This window comes from Gossypium raimondii, chromosome 3 (assembly GCF_025698545.1).
Source record: "Gossypium raimondii isolate GPD5lz chromosome 3, ASM2569854v1, whole genome shotgun sequence".
NCBI lineage: Eukaryota > Viridiplantae > Streptophyta > Magnoliopsida > Malvales > Malvaceae > Gossypium > Gossypium raimondii.
Window position 1 is genome coordinate 29,359,050 of NC_068567.1, and position 26,048 is coordinate 29,385,097.

Sequence of the window (26,048 nt, forward strand, 5' to 3'; positions counted from 1 at the left end):
CACACCTTCAAGGCTGTTCACGTTCACCTTTAATGCTGGTATCTTTTCACCAAGAATTACATTTTAATGAGCTCATTTAAGCTCAATTGGTGAACCTAGTCTCGCCATTTCTCCAAGTGCATTTGCTCTTCTAGAAATCGTCCCTTGAGCTTCAAATTCAAATTAATTTAGCTCCAGAATTTAGTTTTTATTTCCAAAAATTTTCTAGCATTTTCTAGCCTAATTAATTACTTAGACATTAAGTCTTTGTTTTGGCCATTCGGCTACCTAGTGAACACTATAAATAGTTGATCATTTTCATTGTAAAAGAACTTTTGACTTTTGATCATTTGAATGAACTTTGTTCAAAGAGTGAGTTTTCTCCTCTCTAAATTGCATTGAGTTTCGATCCGACTTATCTAGCGTGCTAGTGGCGCCTATCGCTCTCTTTTGAACTTATCACCTTGCTTTGGTGTGGCGCTCAACCCTTCTACAATTCCGTAATCCCACCTTGAATGAATAGAAATCGGGTGACACTTTTAGTGTTGAATTGTTTCGTGTTTAAGCTCATTTATCCATTCCACCGACTATCCTAGATTTTACCCAACTATAATATCTTTTTACAAAACCGAGCCTTCATTTATCCAACTTCCATTTTTCTTATTTTTATCCTTAAATCGAGCCTACTACACTTATAAATTTACCATCACCTTTGCCAACCTTTAAAACCATTTGAAAGCTTCCGCGTCTTTAGCCTTATTTCATCCTATTTTTGATAACTCAACTATTCTCGTCGACGATCGGGCAATTACGTGAAACGACTCGATTAACCCGGCGATCGTATCATAGTTGCCTCGATCGTCGACGAGAAGTTTTCGCTCAATTTTGTAGATCGATGGAGTTAGGTTGATTTATAACCTAAGTAAACAAAATGGGTTCAAAAGATGGCTTTTGGGAATGGATAGGCTAGGTTTTAACAAAGAAAATAACTTGTAGGTTGATAGATTAAATGGAATGGAAGTTGAACTCAAGCTTCAAGAATGTTTCAATACTAAAAAGTATTGCCCCGAGTCTTATATTGCTTAAGGTGAATTTTGATGAAGGATAGAAGCGGACCTTGACCCGTTACCTACATGGAGGTAAGAACCAAAGGTATAATAATAGGGTTGAACGCCACACCAATTCGGTGATAGTTCGATGGAGTTCGGATTGACGCCACTAGCGAGCTAGATAAGTCACTTCAAGACTCGAATGAAAGAAGAGAGGAGTTAACCTCACAAGAACAAAAGTTCTATTAAGTTTAATTGATCAAATTCTGTAACCTTTTACGATAAACAAGTAAACTATTTATAGGCAAAGACTAAGCTAGCCAAATAGCAACATACATCCTTAGGAATTAAGCAAATGAATTCATCTAATGGTCTTGTTAAATTCGGCTGAACTTGGACAGCTTCTAGAATGAACATTGAATATTGGAAAATTTGGGAAGGTGCATGGAAGAGCTAGGTTCGACCAATGAGCTTAAATACGCCATTTAAGATGTAATTTTGGTGAAAAGTGACCAGCAATTAATAGGAAATTGATAGCCATTTGAAGTGTGAATGCTCACTTTGAAGAGTCCTTGAGTGTGAACACCATAGACCGAACAACCAAAATGAATCCAAGAATGTGAAAGAAATAAATGGCGCTTTGGAGTAGGAAACATCATCTCCTTTGGTCGAAAAGTCACATAGGAGACTTCAAAAATCAGCACACCATTTTAATTGCATTCCATGCATGTATTGCCAAATACATTGAATCCAACATGCATGCATCTTTTAAATGCACTCCCACATTCGACCAACCTACAAAAGGAGCAAATGAACTTAAATTAATTTGTATTTAGCTAAAACATAATTAAAACATAATCTGGACAATTTAAATTCACATAATTAAAACAAGACACAATTAATTAAATTAAGACCTAATTAATTCGGTTAGGAAAAGACACATTGAAAACATGCAATAAAACATATTTAAAAGCTGTAGGAATTAAGATGACTTAATAACATGTAAGAAAACACAATTAACATGCATAATTAAATTCATCCAGATTTAAGACCAATTAAACAACGAAAATTAATTGAGCTGTATATAACTAAATTAACTAACTCAATAATTATTTCGGCAACTATATTATCGCATAAATGGAATTAAGCTAGATTTGAGCTGATTCAAGCTCTTGGAGCTGGAAACGAGCTAAACGGAGCTCAACGAAATGGAATTAAACTAATTCAGCTCGCATGGGTTTGCAAGCAATGCTTAGGGAGCTGGTCCAAAAGTGTGCTCGGGGCATGGTAGTATCATCCCCTTCCTCTTTAAAGTGATTTGTCCCCAAATTGGGCCATTTGCTTGAAAAAAAATCTTCAATATTCTGAGAGCCACAAATGGCTCGGATTGAAAGAAGCTCATTCACATGCCCTCCCTCTTTAGGAGGGTACCACCTCACATCGTCACCTATAAAAGAATAAAACGAATTAGTGACACGATCAAGATTAAACACAAAGGAACATTCCGAGATTTGATTCAGAATTTGAACAAATAAACCAATACCGGGGTCAAAAATAGAAATCGTTCTTACCTTTTTCTCCGATGGAAACAAACCTAAATCACAAGGCATTTGATAGCTATGGTTTTGGAAGTCAACTTTCCATGGTTTGATTACCTTAGACAACGATATAGAATGATGTTCACCAGGGTCAAAGAAAAAATTTTCTCTTGCCATTTCAATTTGATTTGGCAATTTCATGACAGACTTCATAGAAAGAACACTAAGCAACTCAAAATCATTATCATGCAAAACATGTTCGATCTTTTAGACCACGCTTGAGAACAACCTCCGTAAACAAAATTTTGATTTTGACTTAACAAACCAACAAGATTCATATGTCTCATTTTCAAACTTAAAGACAAAGCATCATACAAACAAAGATTGTTTACACATTCATTCAAACAAAATTTACGATGCTTTCTTTCTTTCATGAATGATTCATAATAACAAACTCCAAGATTAAACACATAATTTTGGCTACTCGATCCAAATGGCAAGAAGAGTCTTTTTATCTCCAACAATTTACACAAATTAAACAACGAGGGTGTTAGCATACTCAAATTCAAACAAGCAAACCCTTTAAATTTCATTCGAAAAGATTTATGAAAACATGGAAATTTCACACCACAAATTGGATAATTCACATGATCAACACAACCAAACAGATGATATGTCGACTTTTGATCACACAATTCCAAATTTTGTTGGTGCTGATTTATTCGTTCTTCATCAAAAATCTTGCGAATGCCATACTCATCAATACATTTCCATTCCCTTTCAACAGGATCAGTTAAAATGAACAATTTATACGGACTTTCATCTTGCGCATCCAAAACATGTATTCCATTGCAAGTTAAAGATAAACAACCAATACCATCAAAAAAATAATATTTTTCAAAAGCAAGAATCTTCTTATCATCAGACAAAACAAATGGATCATCATCAATCAAAGAATGACAAGTCACCACGTCAAAGTTTAGATTCTTTCTAAAGACCAAATCATCAACAATGTGTCCATCATCAATCGAATAAGGCAGAGGTGCTTTAAAATTTTCAACATTCATACCTTGCTTACCTTTTGGCATAGGCGAACTAGGATCGTTGAGAGCATTACCTTTTTCAGCCAAAGTGAACCTTCTATCCATGAAAAGGTATTGTGGTCGAAACTTGTCAATCGATTCTTTAAAAACCTGAGGAGAAACAACACGAGGAAAACTCACATGTTGGTTAATGGAAACATTCTTCACTTTTTCTCGCTTCGTCTTTTCTTTCATTTCTTTTCTAACTCATTTTCTTCTTTCTTCAATTTCTTTTTCGATTTTGTCTTTTCACATCCTTTTCAATCTCAATTTCTTTTTCTTTTCTCACTCTCACTCTCATTTTCTTTTCAATTTCTTGTTTTCTTTCATGTTCATTTTCTTTTCAATTTCTTTTGTTTTTCTTTTCACATGCTATTTCAATTTAATTACAAAGAAGAAATCATCAAAATGAGAAGCCTTTCGTTGAGAATAAGAAAAGGGTTCTTCATATAAATGAAAATCATCTCTTTGTAATAGATCTTTAGTGGTGAGTATTTTGACACTCTTGAAATACCTTCGTGATACGCCTCGCCTCGCTTTGAATTGAGTCGTAGAGATTGCCCGATCGTGAATTAGGAGTAAATTGGAAGCTTTACAAAATAGGCTAGAAGAAAAGGATTATTTGGGCTCAAAAGAGTTGGTTGGTTTAGGAAATAAATCGAAATAATAAAAGCAATTTTGGCTAAGGATTCGAAGTTTAACTAACACAATAGGAGTGTGTTAACCCGTAACTTAGGAGAATGCTTAGGTTGGTAAGGTGTGGATGGATAGTTGGTTGAATGGATAAAAACTTCGACCCGCTATCAAAAAATGATAGGAACCTTAGTATGAATCGAACGCCACACTTTTGGGATTAAAGTGATAAGTTCGGTAGAAACAAAACAAGTTTGACGCCACAAAGAAGTTTGATAAGTCTCACAAGTTTTTGGAGAATAACGAGTTGAAAACAACCTCACAATTTAGCTAAGCTATCAAATTGTTCATTAACCTCAAAATATGAATTACATGGCCTATTTATAGTATGGACTAAGGTAGCCGAATAGTCTAATCGATTCTTAAGCCTTAAGCTTCTTTAGGAAACTTCCTAGCAATTTCCTAGATGCATTCATAAACAACAAAAAATCAATAATAACCTTCTAGAAGAGATGATTCGGCCGCCCCTTTAAGGATGATAATTCACATTCAACTAATGTTTTAAAATAGCTTAATTGTCGCTATGGAGAAGAGAAATGGACAGCTTCAAGAATTATGCTTCTTTGGTCAATATGAGTAGCCACCAAGTGAATTTGTTGCTGGAATTTATGAAGCACCTTTTGGCCATTGCTCTCCACGAAATTGACCCTTGGAGAAGCTCAAAATATCACTTGAAGTCCATTGAGCTACACAAAAAAATCAATGGAAACACAAGGTAGTCGCACTTTAAATGCCATCCATGCATGTGCCCAAATACATGCTCCTTCTTTATGAGCTTCCTTTGCCATTAAGCTAGCTGAAAAACATCAAATAAATGTGGTTAAGACAAGTTTAATACTCATGAAATCATCAACTGGACATATTAAAAATCAAGACATTAATTTAACTAAGACAAATTAACTAGCGACCACTAATAAATTTGTCTAAGTCAAGACACATTAAAACTTTGTAATTAAACTAAACACATTTAATTTATGACTTAATATGGACATATTAAAGGCATGTATTAATATAAAACATATTTAATAAGTGAATTAAGAATGTCCGATTAAGACACATTTATTTAATTAAATGATTTGAGCTGATTCTAACTAACACAATTAATTAAATTTATTCAAAATAAATATAATCAGCTCCTTGAACTAATTAAATGTCAATTGAGTGAATTAAGTCGACACGAGCTAAAATCACTTGTAGGATGGTGCGAATCAAGCTAGTTGAGCTGGGCGTTCTAGGTGCAATCAACCCATCACTCCACAATCGAGAAATATAGCTTGCCACGGCATCTTGGAACTTCTTGGCACGTGCTCGAGTAATTGGCCCCATAGGCAACTCCATGGATTCTGCACCTATCTTCATGGGCGAGCTTATATCACTTCGCCTCTTCGTAAGCCAACCTTCACAGATGAATAAATTGATGCACTTGTAGAGACATGTTTACCTTTTCGTTTATCATCTCGGAAGGACTCAAACTCGGAGTTTGCTTCTGTTGGTCTCGAACGCCTTGTTGAATAGGAGTCTTGATAAGAGTCTCTTGTCGAATATTCGTTGGATGTTCGTCTTCTTGGCACTCTCAGTTCTGCCCTTTCACCTGAATTAAGTTGTCCTCGTTGGGCTCTTTTCTCCACTCGATCTAATCGATCATGCAATTTATCAAATTTTGATTTCACCATTCTATGCATCTCTTGCATCAAATATTCGGAAAATCCTTCTCAAGACATGATTATTCACTAAAAGAAGAAATGTTAAAAGAATAATAACAGAAAATTAGATACCTCACCAAAAAATCCTTACCAATTCTCTCGAAAAGGAAATAAATATTTTCACTCGCACTCGTGTTTAGACTTAATTTTTGGCTTTTTCTTTTAATGTAATTCACTCTTGCCTTTTACCACTTGACCTCGTCTCACAAATTCATAATTTGTCTCAATAGACTTAATTTGCTGCTTGAGGGTCAGTTTCAAAAATGGGTAACAAAGGGAATAATGAAATGGTGTAGGGTAGGCTGAAACGAAATAAAATCAAGGCTAAGTGTGGCGTTGGGGAAGTAGATAAGAAGAAGAAGAACTCACTTGTTCGGAATTCAAAAGATGAATAAACCTGGAATTTTTTTTCAACACTTCATTTTTTTTATAACTTCGTATTTTTTTTTCTTTTTTTTTTTAATTTTCGTAATTCCTTTTTGTTTTACTTTTCCAATACAATATGCTGAATACAAATGAAAACAAATACAACCTTTTTTTTGAACTTTCTTTTTTACAAACCTATCTTTCGGGATAGCTACGAACGTCGGCACTCCTCGTTTTACAAGCTCTGATACCAAATGATGCAATTCGGCTCGGGTTAATCGAGTCGTTTCACATAGTTGCCCGATCGTCGACGAGAAGTTTTTGTTCAATTTTGTAGATTGATGGAGTTAGGCTGATTTATAACCGGAAGTAAACAAAATGGGTTCAAAAAGATGGCTTTTGGGAATGGATAAGTTCGGTTTTAACAAAGAAAATAGCTTGTAGGTTGATAGATTAAACGGAATGGAAGTTGAACTCAAGCTTCAAGAATGTTTCAATACTAAAAAGTATTGCCCCGAGTCTTATATTCTTTAACGTGAATTTTGATGAAGGATAGAAGCGGACCTTGACCCATTACCTATATGGAGGTAAGAACCAAAGGTATAATAACATGGTTGAACGCCACACTGATTCGGTGATAAGTTCGATGGAGTTCGATTGACGCCACTAGCAAGCTAGATAAGTCACTTCGAGACTCGAACGAAAGAAGAGAGGAGGTAACCTCACAAGAACTAAAGTTCTATTAAGTTTAATTGATCAAATTCTGGAACCTTTTACAATAAACAAGTAAACTATTTATAGGCAAAGACTAAGCTAGCCGAATAGCCACATACATCCTTAGGAATTAAGTTAATGAATTCATCTAATGGTCTTGCTAAATTAGGCTGAACTTGGACAGCTTCTAGAATGAACATTGAATATTGGAAAATTTGGGAAGGTGCATGGAAGAGCTAGGTTCGACCAATGAGCTTAAATAGGCTCATTTAAGATGCAATTTTGGCTGAAAAGTGACCAAGAATTAATAGGAAATTGGATAGCCATTTGAAGTGTGAATGCTCAGCTTTGAAGAGTCCTTGAGTGTGAACACTATGAACTAAACAGCTAAAATGAATCCAACAATGTGAAAGAAATAAATGGCAGCTTTGGAGTAGGAAACATTATCTCCTTTGGCCGAATAGCCACATAGGAAACTTCAAAAATTAGCACACCGTTTTAATTGCATTCCATGCATGTATTGCCAAATACATTGAATCCAACGTGCATGCATCTTTTAAATGCACTCCCACATTCAGCCAACCTACAAAAGGAGCAAATGAACTTAAATTAATTTGTATTCAGCTGAAACATAATTAAAACATAATCTGGACAATTTAAATTCACATAATTAAAACAAGACACAATTAATTAAATTAAGACCTAATTAATTCGGTTAGGAAAAGACACATTGAAAACATGCAATAAAACATATTTAAAAGCTGTAGGAATTAAGATGACTTAATAACATGTAAGAAAACACAATTAACATGCATAATTAAATTCGTCCAGATTTAAGACCAATTAAACAACGAAAATTAATTGAGCTGTATATAACTAAATTAACTAACTCAATAATTATTTCGGCAACTATATTATCGCATAAATGGAATTAAGCTAGATTTGAGTTGATTCGAGCTCTTGGAGCTGGAAACGAGCTAAACGGAGCTCAACAAAATGGAATTAAACTAATTCAGCTCGCATGGGTTTGGAAGCAATGCTTATGGAGCTGGTCCAAAAGTGTGCTCGGGGCGTGGTCGTATCAACTACTGTTATATTGACATTGTAATGTAACCTGAAATTTATGACAAGTTAGAGTTCAATATATGAAGCCACATATTCATATACTGTATTTGAATTAGAATATGAACTAAAAACAAAAAAATCATGACTAGTTGATTAATAATGTATCATAGAGAAGCTAGTCTCCTATCTAGTTAGTACCAATTCATTGCTGTCAATCATGTGCTAAACAATGGTATTATGCCGTGAAAAGTTTTCATGGCAGGAAGACAAAATAAAATGTAGTATGATAAGCAATTTCATCCAGCATTTCGCAAGAGAATGTTTCCAGTTTTGATGACTTCATTATCTATGCACGATACATTTATTAAGTACCCGTTCATCTCATCTTTTCGATGTTTCCTAGAGAACTTTCCCAATATTTTCTCTTCCAGACTTCCTAATATCTCATTACATAAGAAACTACTATACGTAATTGAGCTAATATAAAAATTTCATATTTGCTAATTTACAAATCATATTCAGGAATGATCATTAGGAAGTACATCCTAAAGCTCCTATTATCATAGTGAAACATCTTGAAGGGATCAACAAAAAGGCAGTAAAAATATCTCATTAGGTACCCGTTCATCTCATCTTTTTGATGTTTCCTAGAGAACTTTCCCAATATTTTCTCTTCTAGACTTCCTAATATCTCATTACATAAGAAACCACTATACATAATTAAGCTAATATAAATTTTTCATCTTTGCTAATTTACAAATCATATTCAGGAATGATCATTAGGAAGTACATCCTGAAGCTCCTATTAACATAGTGAAACATCTTGAAGGGATCAATAAAAAGGCAATAAAAATAATAAATTTCTAGCTTTAAACTATAAATATTAGCTAGTTTTCTCATGAGTCACTCTCCTATATGTTACTTGGACTTGATGGTGAGTGCCAAATACATGTATGCGTTCATTCGGTATGCCAAATTTTCTTAAAGTTTTTCCATATATTTGGAGGCTTTTACCTCCATATCCATGTCCATATATGTGCTGGACACGGGTACTTCAGGGTAAAAGAGTCGCAGCAACACCAACTCTCCTTTTAAGACGTGGAAGCTAAAAAACAGAGTAAAATTCCACAGTCAAGCCACCAGAATCTAGGTAATGGAAACTACTATCAATTATAAGTACTCAAAACATTTCAGGCAAGTTACCCATAAGCATAACTAGACCTTCTAAGTTGTGCACTCTAGACACCATAATCCATGAGCCAAAACGAAAAATAATTAGCAGTACATGATTCTCATTCATTCCATTCAGACAACCATGATTCCCCGTGAACTGTGATGCATTCCTTCAAGCTAATGTAATTTTGTAACACGTAATGCTCAAATAAACCAAATTAAGAGGAAAAGAATAAGATCAAGTAATAAAGAACAAGCAATGATGATATTCACCGTCACATACCGGTTAGGTACCAATGGAGTCATGTTAACTTTTCGCTGCACGACATGCCCAATATCAAAGATACCACCTCCATTAATCCCATCTAAGCAGTGAGCAAACATCTTTTTCACTTGCCCAGATGAAGCAAGCTGGGAAATCATCAATGTATTAGATTTTCCAAAACCCAGTATCCCATCAAGTGCTTCTTCATTAGATGAATCTAGGTTCCCTGATTGTGTAGCACCACACCTATGAGAAAATAACGCTAGAATAGCCATATAATACCACAAAAAAAAGCAGCACAAGAAAACAGAAAATGTTCACAAATGTTATGAGGCACATACTTTACAAACACAATGCACAATGCAACATTCACTAAATCCAGGCATGTTTGAGACACAAAGCAATCTCATTACATTATTCTGAAGACCTTATAAAGTATATTGGTTTAACTTCGTAATATTCCAAGAAACTTCAAGTATTAAAACTTAACTCGGTCAAATTGTCGACAATTATTAGTTATTCTAAAACTAAAAAAATACAAACATTTCTTATTCTAGATAGGACCTTCTCTTCTTGTATATATCATATCAAATCATAAAAAATACTTAAAATTGATTTATTTGAAATCCATTTTCCACATAAAATAAAGAGGGATCATAGGATGCATCTTAGTCACAAAACAGTAAACTGCTGATGAGACAAAGCTTTGTATCTCATTCATTACTCATGGATCTTATAATACAAGAAGGAAGGCATAAAATATATGCTTGTATGTTGAATGATAAGCTAGACATCTACTCCACAATGACATGCAAAGAAAACCTCATAAAACAAACTAATCAGGAAAATATATGGAAACATTACAGAAACTTTACAGAAATTAGCTTGAAGTTTTTAAGAACTTTCTTATACTTTTAAGATCAATTTGTAGATAATTTTTATAATATGGGTGACTGACATGTTCTGCTTCTACATAAGAAAAACATGAACTTCTGAATTTGGAAAAGTTGAAGAGATTTACTTACAATAACATCAGCAGTTATTACACAAGCAAGTTAGAATATTTAGTGAAAAAGTGCCTAGAGAGTTACTAGCTTAGTATTTAAAAGCCAACAAAGTGCCACATGTATCACAAGTATTAATCAGAGAAGAGTAACGGAAGGATTGTCAAGCCACCCAAATATAACGCTTCCATTGGCTGATGAGGTCTTGAGATCACCAGATACTCTATCATATAGCACGACGCCTTTTGGAAAAAAATCAGTGGAACTCCTATCTCCATATATATCAAGATACAGACAAGACATATTAGCCATACAACCAGCCAATGGACCTCCATTTATGGCATAACAAAACTCTTGATCACATGAAACCAATTTGCCAGTGGCAAAATCTTTAATATTGTACAAAGTAAGATCTCTCTGAATATAAAACAAACACAAACAAATATGATTAAAGATACCAGTAATATAACATCTTCTTTGGTCATCATCTAAAATGCATATTGATATAAAAGCAAAACGAAAAAAATGTTAATGAAAGAGCAAACGTTAAAAATGTAGCCTTTTGAAAACAAAACACATTTTTTTCAGGAAGTATTTCCAATAATTATTTTACTTACATACAGAAAAGTAAATTAAAATCGACACTATGTTTTGAACATTTTGTTATAGGCTAAATTTTAGCTGTTATTACCATTATTAAAATGCCCCTTATTTGGTATTGTTTTAGCCTTAGTTTAAATAAAACAATGAGTTTAAGACTTAAATGAAACGGTGAGTTTTATACCAACCAATACGTCACGTTTAGGTTTAATAGGATGGTTGGGGATTTTAAGTGAAATGGTGCGTTCCAATGTGTATAGATGTTAGTTAATAGCTTAACAGAATTTAAAATATGTCGTAACATTCTTATGGCGCTTAAAACAACAATAACAGTTTGTAAAGGGGTTATCAAATTGGTTATGGAATGAAAACATGCTCTGTTCTTCCTCTCTCGTTCTTTTCTCTCTGTTTTGTGTTTCAAAGATCTGATCGCATCAAAAGTATCAGACATTGGGGTTCCTATATGGCCGAGGATGGGGTATCGACTCACTTGCAAAAGTAGGTTAGCCATCTTCAGCAAGAGATGGCTAAGTTATAGACTGATTTTTCTCAGTGGGATTAAAAAACTGGAAGGGTGGTTGATAGAGTTGAAGGATGAATTCTGAGGGGAACTCAAGGTAAAGTTACAAGCACTATTCGAGCAATATTTGGGCCGGTTGATTGCTTCTTCTTCTATTGGGCAGTCGCCAGACAAAGGCAAAGAAGTGTTGGGAGGACCCCCCACCTGGATTCCCTCCAAAGGAACCTTTACTAGCTTTTCCCAAAGTGGATCTGGGCACTTTGCAGCCTTCTTGCCATTCAAAGACTATGGAGACAAACTCTCGAGCCTACAGGTTGGAGTGTCCTTATTTTTGATGGGTTTGACTTTCGAGGATGGTGGGCCAAGTTAGAACAATACTTTGAGGCTGAAGGCATTACTGCTAATGCTCGGGTGAGAACTGTCATGCTAAATCTCGAAGATAAGGCCCTAGATTGGCACCATTTTTACACTTAAGCTAGCGTGGATTTCATATGTTATCTTAGGAGTTTTATGCTCAGAACTTAAGGGAACGGTTTGGATCGAGCATGTTCCAAGATCCAATGATTGATCTGGTTTCTGAGGTAACCAGGTACAATAGACCAGTGCCATGATACATTTGTTAGTCTTGTGAACCAACTTCACTTACCTAAGTCATATGCACTAAGTATTTTCATTAGCAATCTTAAGGCTGAGATTGGATAGTACTTACAACTCTTTAAGCCTAAATACTTGGTGGAGGGATTCATGATTGCTCGACAAGTGGAAACCATACTCAGTTCCTCTTCCAATCATGGTTTTCTAACTGGTTGGGGAGCATTTGGGCACCTCCATTAGTTTCCTCCACCTCTAGCCATAATAAGAGCTCAATAAAGATAGAAAGAGAATGGGATTGTGTTTCAAATCTTAGCTCTATCAAATCTTATTGGAGCCTTGTTCTGATGAGGAGGGAGAAGAATTTCATGAGTGTTTTGACCAACTGGAAGAGTCTGCTCCTACTGAAAATGTCAAAGTGCCAATGTTGTCTCTACATGCTATTAAAGGATCCCAGGGTCTAAACACAATGAGGGTTGCAACTTGCATTGGGAAAGCTAAGGTCATTGTGCTGGTGGACTCTGGTAGCACACATAATTTCATCAATGCAAAACTGGTAAGGCTAGCCTTGCCAATCAACCAGCAGGACAAATTGAAAGTTATGATTGTTGATGGTCTTCATCTTACCTGTAGAGGTATATGCAGAGGTGTCACTTGGAGTATTGGTACAACTTTCAGTACTGATTTCTTTGTGTTACTTATATACGAGTGTGATCTGGTTCTAGGTGTTCAATGGCGCCTTTCTTTGGGAACCATTGTGTGGAGTTTCAGCTCATTGACCATGCAGTTCACTCTTGATTTCCATCATTGTGTGCTACAAAGCATTGAACCAAGCACCAGTCAACTAGTTGAGAAGCCTCAATCCACTAAGTGCATCTCCCTTATAGATCAGTTAATAGGGCCTTGTTGTTGGTTGATCTGGTTCTAGGTGTTCAATAGCGCCTTTCTTTGGGAACAATTGTGTGGAGTTTCAGCTCATTGACCATGCAGTTCACTCTTGATTTCCATCCTTGTGTGCTGCAAAGCATTAAACTAAGCACCATTCAGCTAGTTGAGAAGCCTCAATCCACTAAGTGTTTCTCCCTTATAGATCAGTTAATAGGGCCATGTGCCTTGTTGTTGGTTGCTCTCATACAAGCTACCTTATTTGCAGTTATTGCATCTTTTCCACAGAATTAGAGAAATTGTTGGATAATATGAGGACATCTTCCAAATTCCTTCAGGTCTGCCTCCACTTAGGTTGCAAGACCACTAAAGGATGAAGGGTCAATGGTCAAGATCAAACCTTATAGATATTCTGTCATACAGAAGAATAAATTGGAAAAAATGATAAAGATCCCACAATAAGGGGTCATCAGGGACAATAATAGTTCATTTGCATCCGCCATTATGATGGTCAAGAGAAAGAATGACAACTAAAGGTTGTGTGTTAACTACAAACAGCTCAACCAATTGACAATTAAGGACAAATTCTTCATACCTGTCATTGAAGAACTCCTGGATAAATTGGGGTAAACAGTGTTTTTATCCAAATTGGACCTTAGCTCAAGCTACCATCAAATTAGAATGTGGGAGCCTGACATGCACAAAATTGCATTCAGGACTTGTGAGGGGCACTTTGAGTTTCTAGTTATGCTATTTGGCCTCACTAATGCCCCTTCAAGCTTTCAGACCTTAATGAACTCAGTATTTAACCCCTTTCTGAGAAAGTCTATCTTGGTTTTTTTATGATATATTGGTGTATTCCATGACATGGTCAAACCACTTGCTACATCTCAAGCAAGTTTTCTACCTCTTGAAGGACCATCAGCTCTTTGCCAAAAGGAGCAAATGTTAATTTGTCTCTACTCAAATTGAGTATCTTGGGCATGTGATCTCACAAGGAACTGTGGTAATGGATCCCTCTAAAGTTGACAGTGTCATGTCCTGGCCCACTCCTCACTCAATAAAGGACTTCAGGAGATTTTTGGGGCTCTCGGGCTATTACAAAAAATTTATTAGGAACTATGGCTCTATAGCTAAATCCCGAACTGAACTTCTTAAGAAATCTGAGTGGAATTGGTCACAAGCAGTTGAAAAAGCCCTTCAAACAGTAAAAGGTGCCTTAAGTACAGCTCCAGTCCTCCATTTGTCTAATTTTTAACGTGAATTTTATGTTGACATAGATGCAAGTAGTATGAGGGTTGGAGTTGTCTTTCAATAGCAAAGGCACCCCATTTCCTTTTTCAACAAGGCCTTTGGAGTAAGGCATCAAATGTTATCCATTTATGTGAAGATGTTTGCAATTCTTTTGGCTATCAAAAATGGCATCCTTACCTGATTGGGCACCACTGTCGCACCAGAGTTTGAGATTCCTCTCTAAGTAGTAGACCATCACACTCTTCTAGCAGAGATGGGTAGCCAAAATGTTGGGCTATAATTTTGAGGTGGTGCATAGGAAAGATAGTGCTAACATAGTGGCTGATGCACTTTCCAAGCAGCCTCATGGGTCAGATGGTCAGTTGTACCAAATGGTTGGGAGTTCAGTTATCTCTGGCCTACTAACTAGGGTGGCAGGATGGTCCTAAACTCAACAAACTTTACCTTGAGCTTCAGAATCAACCTTCTTCTCATCCTAAGTACAATTGGGATGTGAGCTTTCTAAGAAGGAAAAGTAAACTGGTGGTAGGATCCAATAAAGAGCATCCGCATGAATCATTTTCATACTTTCATGAGAGTGTTGTTGGTGGTCACTCAGGCATACATGCTACCAAGCATACGATGGCTAGTTTGGTATACTGGAAAGGCATGAGTTCTGATGTCAAACACTAGGTGAAGGAATGAATGTGCCAGAGGTGTAAATATGACAATGCAACACATCTAGAGCTTCTGCAGCCCTTGGCCATCCCTACCAGAGCTTGGTCAATTGTCACCTTAGATTTTATTGAGGGCTTACCCCCTTCCCAAGGCAAGGAAACATTCTTGGTAGTTGTTGATAGACTTACCAAGTATCGTCATTTTGTGGCATTAAGCCACCATTTTTTTGTCTTAACCGTGGCTCAAGCTTACCTTGACAATATGTACAAGCTCCATTGGCTACCAGATTCTCTTATTTTTTATAGGGACAAGATCTTTGTTAGCTCCTTCTGGCAAGAACTTTTTAGGAAGCTTGGCACTTATGTCCATCTTTCTACAACCTACCACCTTGAAAGTGATGGTCAAACCAAGGTGCTCAATAAGTGTTTGGAAACCTATCTTCTATGTATGACAGGGAAACTGCCTGGTGACTAGTGTTGTTGGCTTCCCTTGCCAAAATGGTGGGACAATTCTACATATTACTTTGTCATTCACACAACTCCATATGAGGCCTTGCATGGCCAAGCCCCTTCTCAGGACTTGCCTTACTTGGTAGGCTCATCAACTGTTGATTGTGTGGATCATAGCTTGCAGCAGCTCGACACCTCCTTAAGTTTCATCTTACTCAGGCTCAAGAACACATGAAACATTTTGTTGACAAGAAAATGTCTGATCATACCTTCCAAGTGGGTTACTTGGTCTATTTGAAGCTTCAGCCATATCGCCGACACAGTGTGAGAACGGTGACCAACCAGAAGCTCTCCCCGAAATTCTTTGGCCCTTTTTCCTATCATAGCCATAATTGGAAAGTAGCCTATAAACTTTAGCCACCTAACTCTCAAGTTCATCCAACCTTTCATGTGTCTCAGCTTAAGTGCCACATTGGGAGGCACCCGGTACAACCCTTCTTTCCCCTTGTAGGCCTGGATGGTACTTTGCTCAAAGAGTTGACTTGAATTCTAGAACGCCGCATGGTGAAGCAAGGCAACCAAGTTGTCAAGCAGGTGTTGGTGGATTGGGCCAACACATTCCCTGAAGATGCCACTTGGGAAATCCTCCATGATCTGCAATGCCAATTTCTTGTTTTTCGATCCTTGAGGACAAGGATCCCTTTGACCTAGGGAGTACTTATTATGGGCTAAATTTTAGCTGTTAATACCGTTATTAAAACACCCCATTTTTGGTATTGTTTTAGCCTTAGTTTAATTAAAACGGTGAGTTTTATACTGACAAATATGCCACGTTTAGGTCTGATTTGGATGGTTGGGGATTTTAAGTGAAACAGTGCGTTCCACTGTGTACAGCTACTAGTTAACAGCTTAACAGAATTTCAAATATGTAGTAACATTCCTATAGACATAGCAGTTTGTAAAGGGGTTACGAAATCGGTTATGGAAAACAAGCTCTCTTCTTCCTCTGGTTCTTTTTTCTCTATTTCTTCTCTCTTTTCTGTTTCTCAGAGATCTGATCGCATCACATTTCTTCATTTTTGATCAACTATTATGATTCTTACTTTCTATTACGACATTTTAGTCTATAAACAATAATATACATGCATCAAATATTAAAATACTAGCAAAAGATATTTGTAAAATTAACAACCAAACAAAGCCTAAAGAAAAAAAAAGTAAAAGAAAGCGAGAGAAAACAAGGGAAAACTTACACCAATGGCCCTTCTTTTGGGGCTTTCTTTACATTGAATATAATTAACCCACATTATATCACTTCCTGTATCTACTTGAACATAGTAATCTTTGGCAGGTGTTCCAATCCCTATTTTAGCATAATAAAGCCTACGAAAAAAAGCTCAAAATTTCAAAATTAAATAAAACATACAATTTTTTTGTTAAAAGAATAGCATCTTATAAAAACTAAGCAAGGTCAAATAACAAATAACAAAATACTAACCCAAGATCATCGGGATGACCGGAGACGCCCAATGGGAGATCAACGCCCGCGAGAATTCGAAGTTGATGGCGACTGTCGTGGTCTTTCAAGTCAAAAAGAGAACACTGACTACCGGTGAATTTTCACTTGACGTTAATAACGCCATAACTGAGAGCTCTGCTTACACCAGAGAAAACTACGATAAAAGAAAACAGTAGGACAGAAGAATTGTGAGAGCTAATCCGATCAAACATAGTTAAAAGCTTTAATGGAAGTCGAATTTAGTTAATCCTATTCTCTACTTCGTTTCGTTTGTCTCGAGAATTTTATTATTATTTTTCTTTTTCATATCCAAAAAGAAAATGAAACATGTGAAAATTTTGCTTTTTAACCCCCCAGAAAACTTTCAACTGTTGTTTAGTTTTTTTTAATAAACTAAAAAATAGTCATATATCTTTTTAGTCATTAATGTTTTAATTCTTACAATTAGGTTTTAACCCCCAAAAAACTTTCAAGCTGTTGTTTAGTTTTTTTAATAAACTATACAAATTGTCATATATCTTTTTTCATCACTAATTTTTTAATTCTTAAAGTCAATTGATAATAATTTAGTCATTGTCCACTACTAACGGTTAAGTGTTGGACGAAAATCACAACCAATAGTACCACAGCCCTTAAATGGCCACGTGGAGGTGATGTCATTGCAACATATTTAACCACAGTGTTTTTTTTTTTCAAATTTTAAAAGATTTTAAAGAGTTTATATAATAATTAACTACTTAAAAACCTAACCTTCTTTCTTTTAACCAGACAGCAGACAAAAGGAGAAGAAGGAAATTGGTCTTTTTTTTCCTTTTTCTTCTTTGGTCGAATTCATAAGCTGATTGCAGAGTTGAATCTCAAAGACAACAATATTTCACAATTATGTTTCTTGAATTATGAAGGTTAGTACCTGATAAGTCCCAAGGATCAAACTTGTATAAACCGATTACAGGAAGCAACCGCAGAGATAGCTTATCTCATAACTGGATAAGCTTGTTTCCTTGCAATCTTTTCTAATTGTGTTAGTTGAATATTGCCTTGGACAATCCCTTGCGCAAGTTTTAATATCGACTTGCTCGGTAACCAAGATTGCAGCGTTTTGCAAGAAAACTTTCATCGAGGTTAACTAGTTCTTCGGGACTATAGAAGCTTCCCATGCCTACAAAGGCATGGAGTTGTTGAAAAAGCTAAAGATCTGACGCTGAATTGTCTACTTTTGACTCTTTGAATTTGCTTTCTAAACAAGTAGAAACTTTAGACACCTTTAACTTTCTCTTTTAACCCTTTCTCCGCAGCCTTTGAACTAGAAACATGGTGTTGAATTTCAAACTGAAGCTCAGAGAGTGCCTTACCCATGCTCAAAGTCCTTGAAAACCTATCAAATGTAGGATGTGTTCTTATCCTTAGGGCCAGTTCTTCATTGCTTAAAAAAAGCACTTCTGACTCCCAAAGAACTTTTAAAAGAAAAGCTGTGAAGAACAAGCTGCTTTTGGCTAAAATTTTTAGCTTTTCAGAAGTGCTTTTCAAAAGCACTTCTAAAAAGGAGCTGAAAAGGAGAAGCTAAAAATTTTAGCTTTTTCTCTCCCAAAAGCACTTTTGGTGCTTAATTAGTTTTTCACCCCTCCAATAACATAATAATTTTCTTTTTTTTCTTGGTGCTTAATTACAATTGTATTAAAATCATTAATTAAAAATAAAAAATATTTTTAAAATACTAATTAGAAATATTTAATGGTTATATTTAAATATTTAAAATATAGTTTATATATTCTAATTAAATTTTATAAATAATTAATATTTATTGCTAAAAAATATTTACAATTTATATTTCATATATTAAAATATTAACAACAAATTATAATAATTTTTTTATATTATTACTAAAATATAATAATATCAACTAATTTAAATATTATTTAAATGCATATTTGTTACTTGATAATAACATGTTTAAAATGAACATTTTATTTCTCAAAAGCACTTTTTGACAGCAATGCTAAACACTCAAATTTTAAACCAAACTTTTCAAAAGCAATGAAGAACTGGCCCTTAGAATTGGCCCCACGTGTATATTATAGCAGCATTGTACCAATCAGGTTGAGGATAGTGCAAAAAATCCAATGGTGATTAAATAGAGAAGAATGCACTTAACTGTGTCTTCAAACAGCGTAGGGGATCTAAACACTCTCCCACTGAAACTCCTCAAACATTCAGTTGCTTCTTCTTCTCCATGTAATGCTTCGATAATACTACGAAACTCCCTCACCTTGTTTTCCTTAGACTTCGACAACCACAGCATTCTGGAGACCTGGTTTAAAAGAGAGTGGCGGTGCGATGGGGAGAGGGAGGATGTACCCTAAACACGGAGGTGGAGACTGGAAAAAGAAGTGAGGGGCTGAGAGATGTGGACGGTGACTGTAAGAGGCGGAGAAGTGAGACGTAAAGGGTGAGAGGAGCGGGAGATGTGGCAATGACATGGTCTTCACATGGTCATTTAACGACGGCGATACTGCCAGCTGTGATTTCCGTCTAACAGGGTATTAACGAAATAGTGATTAAATTGTTATCAATAATGTTAATGATCTAATTGTAAGATTTGAAATATCCAAAACATAAATTTAAAAAATATATATGAGATCATTTTTGTAATTGTTTTATAGGGGTTAACAGTGTAAAGAGTATAATTTTTTTTAAATAAGTAATTAAGTCTTTTTTTTTCATTTAATTTGGTACTTAACTTTCAAAATACATAAAAATGGTTTTTAAATTTTTTCAAAAAAAGCAATTAAGCCTTTATTTTTTTTTACAATTATTTGGGTACTGAAACTATGAAAATGCATCAATAATGCCATTTAATCATTAGCTTTAACAGTTGACCGTTAAAGTTAACTGCTCCTAATCTTTTTTAGTTAAGGTCAACCTGTGTTACAATCATAGTGTGATATGAAGAAAAAAAATTATAAAAAAATCAATAAAAATTATAAAAATTATTATATTTAAATATATATATTAAAAATTATAAATAAATATAAATCATAAAAAATAATAATATTTTAATATTTTAATATTTTTATTAAAATTTAATTATTTTTATAACTTTTATTGATTTTTATTTTTGGTTTTTTGCCACATGTCACGCCATGGTTGCGACACGTGGTAATTTTAACTGAAAAAAATCAAGGGCAATTAATTTTAATGGTCAAAGGGCCTTTTTGATTCATTTTGACAGTTCAAGTACTCAATTAAGTAAAAAAATGGGATTAATTGCTTTTTTTAAAAAGTTTGAGGGTATTTTTGATGCATTTTGAAAGTTTAAGTACCCAATTGAGTGCAAAAAAAAAGTAGGGGATTAAATACTTTTTTTTTAAAGTTTGAGGGCTTTTTACAACATTAAGCCTTCTTCTTTTTAATTATGTTATTAGTTTATGTATTATATTTAAATTATAAACTTAGGTTGAATTTGATAAATCATTGAAAATTTTTATTAACATTTAATTTTTTAATTGTATTTGATAACCATATTAACTTTTTAATTAAAATAAAATTTTCAACAAAAATACGTCAAGATAATAAGTAGATGGCTACTTATCACTCAATGTAAAAATAGTAAATTAATTTTATTTTTCAAAATCTTATTTTTAAACTATTTCCTCAATTTATTAAAATTAAAAATATTCAAATTATCATCTTTTAACCTTTTGTACGTAATTATTCAAAATAAAATAAATAATACCATTTAATAAGATTAAAATTAAAAATAATGAATTTTCAAAATCAAAATTTACTATTATCAAATAAAATAATTATATTTAATGCTTAATTTTTACTAAAATATCAAATAATTTTATAATATAAATTCATATAAATTTATCGCTTGTAAAATTTATTACTTATTTTTCAATTTATTAAACACACTTTAATTTATTTATATTCTAATTAGTTTTTAATATATCTATTGAAATATATTAATTTTTTATAAATTTAATTTTATGATTAATACCATAAATAAAATTATATCATTTTATCTTTTTATCTTTTGCAATTCAATATTTTATTTTATAGCAAATAATATATTGAATTGTTATATGTATGTGATAAAAAATTTCCTAGATTAAACATAGTGATGGCAACGAGGCAAGGCGGGGTGGGTCAAACTTTTGTCCACCCGAACCCCAACTTGATACTCTAGCACCATGCCCCAACCTTGACCCAACCTCGAGCTTAAAAAAAATTAACCTTCCTCGAACTTGAATTCAAAATTAATTGTATACCCAACCTTGATCCGACCGATCCTAGTTCAAACATTTTTATCTGAAATTGTGATTAATTAAGTCCAAAATATATATCTTTTAAAAGGACCATGCTTAGGATGACTAAGTAAAAATATATATTACATCATAGAAAAAAATAAGGAATGAAAATGAGAGGAAACTTAGAAAAATAAATTAAAATGAGAGGGTAAAGGAACTAGTGTGAATTGTGAGTAAATGTGGTAAAATGATGGAGGTAGTGATAAAGTTTAAGGATATTTTAACCTAATTAATATTAAAAGCAGATTTAAGGATAATTTCATAAATATCTCTAGAAGAAATACTTGTATTTTTTGAACAAATTGGTTTAATAATAACATATATTCATAACATTAATACTTTTTCTATATTATCCTCAATGTTTTTCCACACAAAGCAAAATGGAAGCAAATATTAACCTAATTGGTATTACGTAGCCGGATCATAATACGGAAAAACAACTTGTATTAGTAGAAGAATCTAAACATGTCCTTGGTTTAATAAAAAATGAGCAATTTGATTGACAGACTAAGATCTCGTCTCCCAAGTCCAATTGAGGAGATGCTTTATCTTGAGCTTAGGAGCGAATAACTCCCAGAAGATAGAGACATATATGTGATTGACTAGATAGACAGTACACTAGACAAGACTCAAGTAGAATAGATCCTAAATCCATTTATGGATTTATTCACTTGTGATATTCAGTGTGTGTAACCCCCTAAACCTAGCCTAGATGTTATGATCGAATCTCGAAGATCACATTGGCTGAGTTGTTAGCGTGGAAAATCATTTTCAGTTTTTCCTTAATGATTGTCTTTATTTTTAAAACATCATTTCGTTTTTCTTAAAGAAGAGCCAAATATCATCTATAATTTCCTTTTGAAATATTTTGTCAAATCATCTAAATTAGAAAACTCTAGTATTGATAGTTTCTAGAAAACATCATTTTCAAAGTAAACGTCACAATGGAAATTAACATACTAAAACTCTTTTTGGACATTTTGAAAATGTAGGTTTAATATATATGTATCTCATAAAATACTAGGTTGTTTGGGTAAGTAGCGTCGAGTTTTGAAATCAAGTATTGTGTTTGAAAACATTATCGTCGAGATGAATTTAACATTATTCTAAAAATCCATTTTAATTATCATTTTAGTAAATCCTAAAACGTAAATCATGCAAAACCATCCAAAACCAAAATCTAAAATCCAAAAGAAAGTCGCAAGCCAAAGTCAAAAGAAAGTCCCAAGTGAAAGTCTATAGAAACAAAAACACATCCCAAAGTATATCAAATACCAAATAAGTAAGTTTTTTTTTTCTGAAAACGTCCAAGAGCACCTTCGAAAGCCGAGCCCATCCTAAGCTCTATTATTATCTGAAAGATCAGAACAAAAAGAGGTGAGCTTCAAAAGCCCAGTGTAGGTTTCAAATCTTATTAATAGAAACTATCACATAAAGCATCAGTTTTAACATATCATTTACATACAAAATATTCAGTCAGAGAATCATATTTATCAGAATGCATAATGATGATGTCAATGCAACACTTTTTAAAAAATAGTGTAGATTTTTTTTAGAAAATAGTTCCTACCCATTTTTGCTACACACCATAATGAGTTCCCCAGAACTCGTACATCTAATAACACACTAATAATGTGGACAAGCCACTATATATTGCAGTTGAGATGCCAGAAACAAAATATTGTGGTCGAGCCACCAAATAATTGCAAATATACTACCAGATACAAAATATTATGGTCAAGCCATCAGAAATTGCAAATATACTGCTAGATACTTCCTCCATACACAGTATCCCAACCCCATGCATGTGATATGGCATATAGAACAGATTTTACAGTAGGCATGCTTTACATGTGAACCAGATTTCTTTTCAGTTTAACACAGTGGCATGCTTAATATGCAAATCAGAATCAGATTTATGGTATGCTTAACATGCGAATCATAATCAGAATATTCTTAATCACATGTGAATCAGAATATTAATGTAGCAATATCATGTTTACAATACATGTATTATCCAAAATCGTCATGTATCACATATCATGAGTGTTAGGAAATCACACATCCACATTTATAACAGAAAAATCACACAATCACATATTTCATCACAAATCTAAAGTTTTTGAAACACTTACTTAAAATCCTCCTTTCATGGATTTTACCAATCCATATGAATACTTTTACATATTCGGCCAAATACACTTTTCAGAGATTTATTTAAACATTAATTAAATATTTCTCATATATAATTTTATCTCGATTAAATATAATATTAATTATTTTTATCAAAATAAATCCCTACACCTAACTTTACAAATCTGATCACAAGGATTTTGATTCCAACTTCTAACGGACGAGTTTGATTCTTGAGCCTCAATGGTTAAACCATTCACACGTATTAGAACGAGTTACCAAAAAATAAAATTATTCAATTATTCGATTTAATGGCATACTTACGTAATAAAGGAGAAAAAAGGGCTCAACATTTCCCACAGAATGTTGATTAGAAAGGAGGATTCGTCACTAAATAGATAATAGCATGATATAAAAATAAGTAGTTAGAAAATAGGATATGGAATAATCTTTTTATGAACAAAAATTAGAATTGAGACATAAAAGAAATCAATTACGAAAAGAGGAGAAAGGAAAAAAATCGAGAATATTTTGTGTTGGTCAACGGTGGCGACATAGCGACGGTTCGGTGGTGGTGAGATAGAGGTGCGATTGCTTTATGTGGTGGTAGAGTGGAGGAGAAATGAGAAGAAAAGAGTGACTTAGGTGGTGAAATGGAAGAAAAAAGAGAGAAAAGGGGAGCAGCAAGGTGGTGGACGATAAAGAGAGGGGAGGAGAGAAAAATGAAAAAAATAAAAAGTGAAATAGATATGTCTAGGTTCATGGCTGGCCAAGGTAAGGTAAGGTAAGGGAGGAAATTTGGTATGTTGAGGGGACAAAAGCATGGAAAGGGGATCATAGGAGTGAAAAGGGGAGAAAAGGGCGAATGTTAACCTTGTAATCAAGGAAAGAATCTTCCCAAGTATGCCAAGATATGGGTTGGATAGCAAGGGTGTTCACACAAGCCTAAGTTGTCAAAATTTTAGTTAAAAAGGTGAGATTATGGGGGCTTGAACTTGGGACCACTTGGAATAAATTCACACACTTAATCACTAGGCTATTTAATCCCTTGTGTTATGAACTAGCACAAATAAATAAATAAAATATAAGGCATGACGGTATGACATACCTTAATCTTAAGTGGATGATGGGCTATCTATGTGTGACTCGTATACATTGATGTAAGTAAAAGCCTAAGTTTAAATAGATAAGGAGCCAAAAGTTGGTGCGTTGGATGTATGACTTCTGCAGTATGTAGTATTATTTACAATAGTGAAATTCATACTAATGGGTGAATGATGTTCTCTTATCAACATTACATAATAGTTGAAAAGCAAACATGGTCATGGGTCATTTGTCTTTGTGATAAATGACTTAATTACTATTTGATAATAATTTTCTTTTCATGAAGGAAAATGTAATGGTTACTATGAGATAAAATTGTTGAACGCATGACGCCTGGTAGCAACGGAAAATTATGTCGAAGTTCATCAACCATGGATCCATGTACGAGGAACGAAATTGGATTAAAATGAGATAAAAAATATACCTTTTCAATTTGATTCCCTTGCACAATGTCAATCCCAAGCCACAACAAAATCATCTCGGCCTCTACATAGTCCACCCAATCAAAGAACAAACAACAAAATTCTCTTGAACCTTTTAGAGAGTTTTCAAAAACGGCTGCTAACCCTTTGTCTTATTTTTCTTGGTAACCTCCGCACATATAGGGGTTCACATTCTTTTTTGTTTTTCTTTAATATCACATAATTAGAAAAACGAAATTATTCCCTTATTTTTTTTAGAGAAACATATAGAAGGTATTAAAAAATATTCTTTCCAAAAGAATGTTAACTTCCATGTCTTTTATCTTTGACCTAATTATTATAACTATTTATTTTAATAATTTTGGTAAACTATATTCAGTTAATATTTTATATGAATCAAATTCATATATTAATTCTAACTATGTTCTCTATTTGTGTACAACAAGTTTGTACATATAATGCGTTCAATATTTAACTTTCAAATTAAATTAATTCAGTAATTAATATAGTTCATGTGACAGCGAAATACAATACCAACTGTATTTGGATTCTATTCGCTTCAACCATAGGGTGTGACCCTGTAGGCTTGTGTAACATTGGTAGTAATACTAGAACATTTCTAATGTTACAAGTAATGAGTGGCATCTAGCAATGCATCATTCTACCCAAGTTACAAGAAGTCGTAATTTGACATAACATTTCTGTGATAAAATTTTCATGCATTATATCCTGTTTCCCTTTATATCTAGGTTGGATGCAAGTCATGGAACAGTCACATGATCTGCCACAAATCGATGTGGCAAATTAGGCTCTTCCGACGTACTTAAAGAGCTTTTTCTCGAGTAAAATAACATTTTTATTGTAGTTTTTCGTTATTTTTATATTTTCAGTTAATTAGTGTAAATGTCTCATTTTTGCCCATTTTGTAACCAAAATTGGCTAATAGCGCGATTGGGAGGCCTAACGTGTGATT

At 34.0% G+C, this 26,048-nt stretch overlaps 1 pseudogene; it reads right to left on the bottom strand.

The window, feature by feature from the left end:
- Positions 1-8,126: 8,126 nt before the first annotated feature.
- On the bottom strand, positions 8,127-18,462 carry LOC128039933 (aspartic proteinase 36-like; annotated as a pseudogene).
- Positions 18,463-26,048: the final 7,586 nt, after the last annotated feature.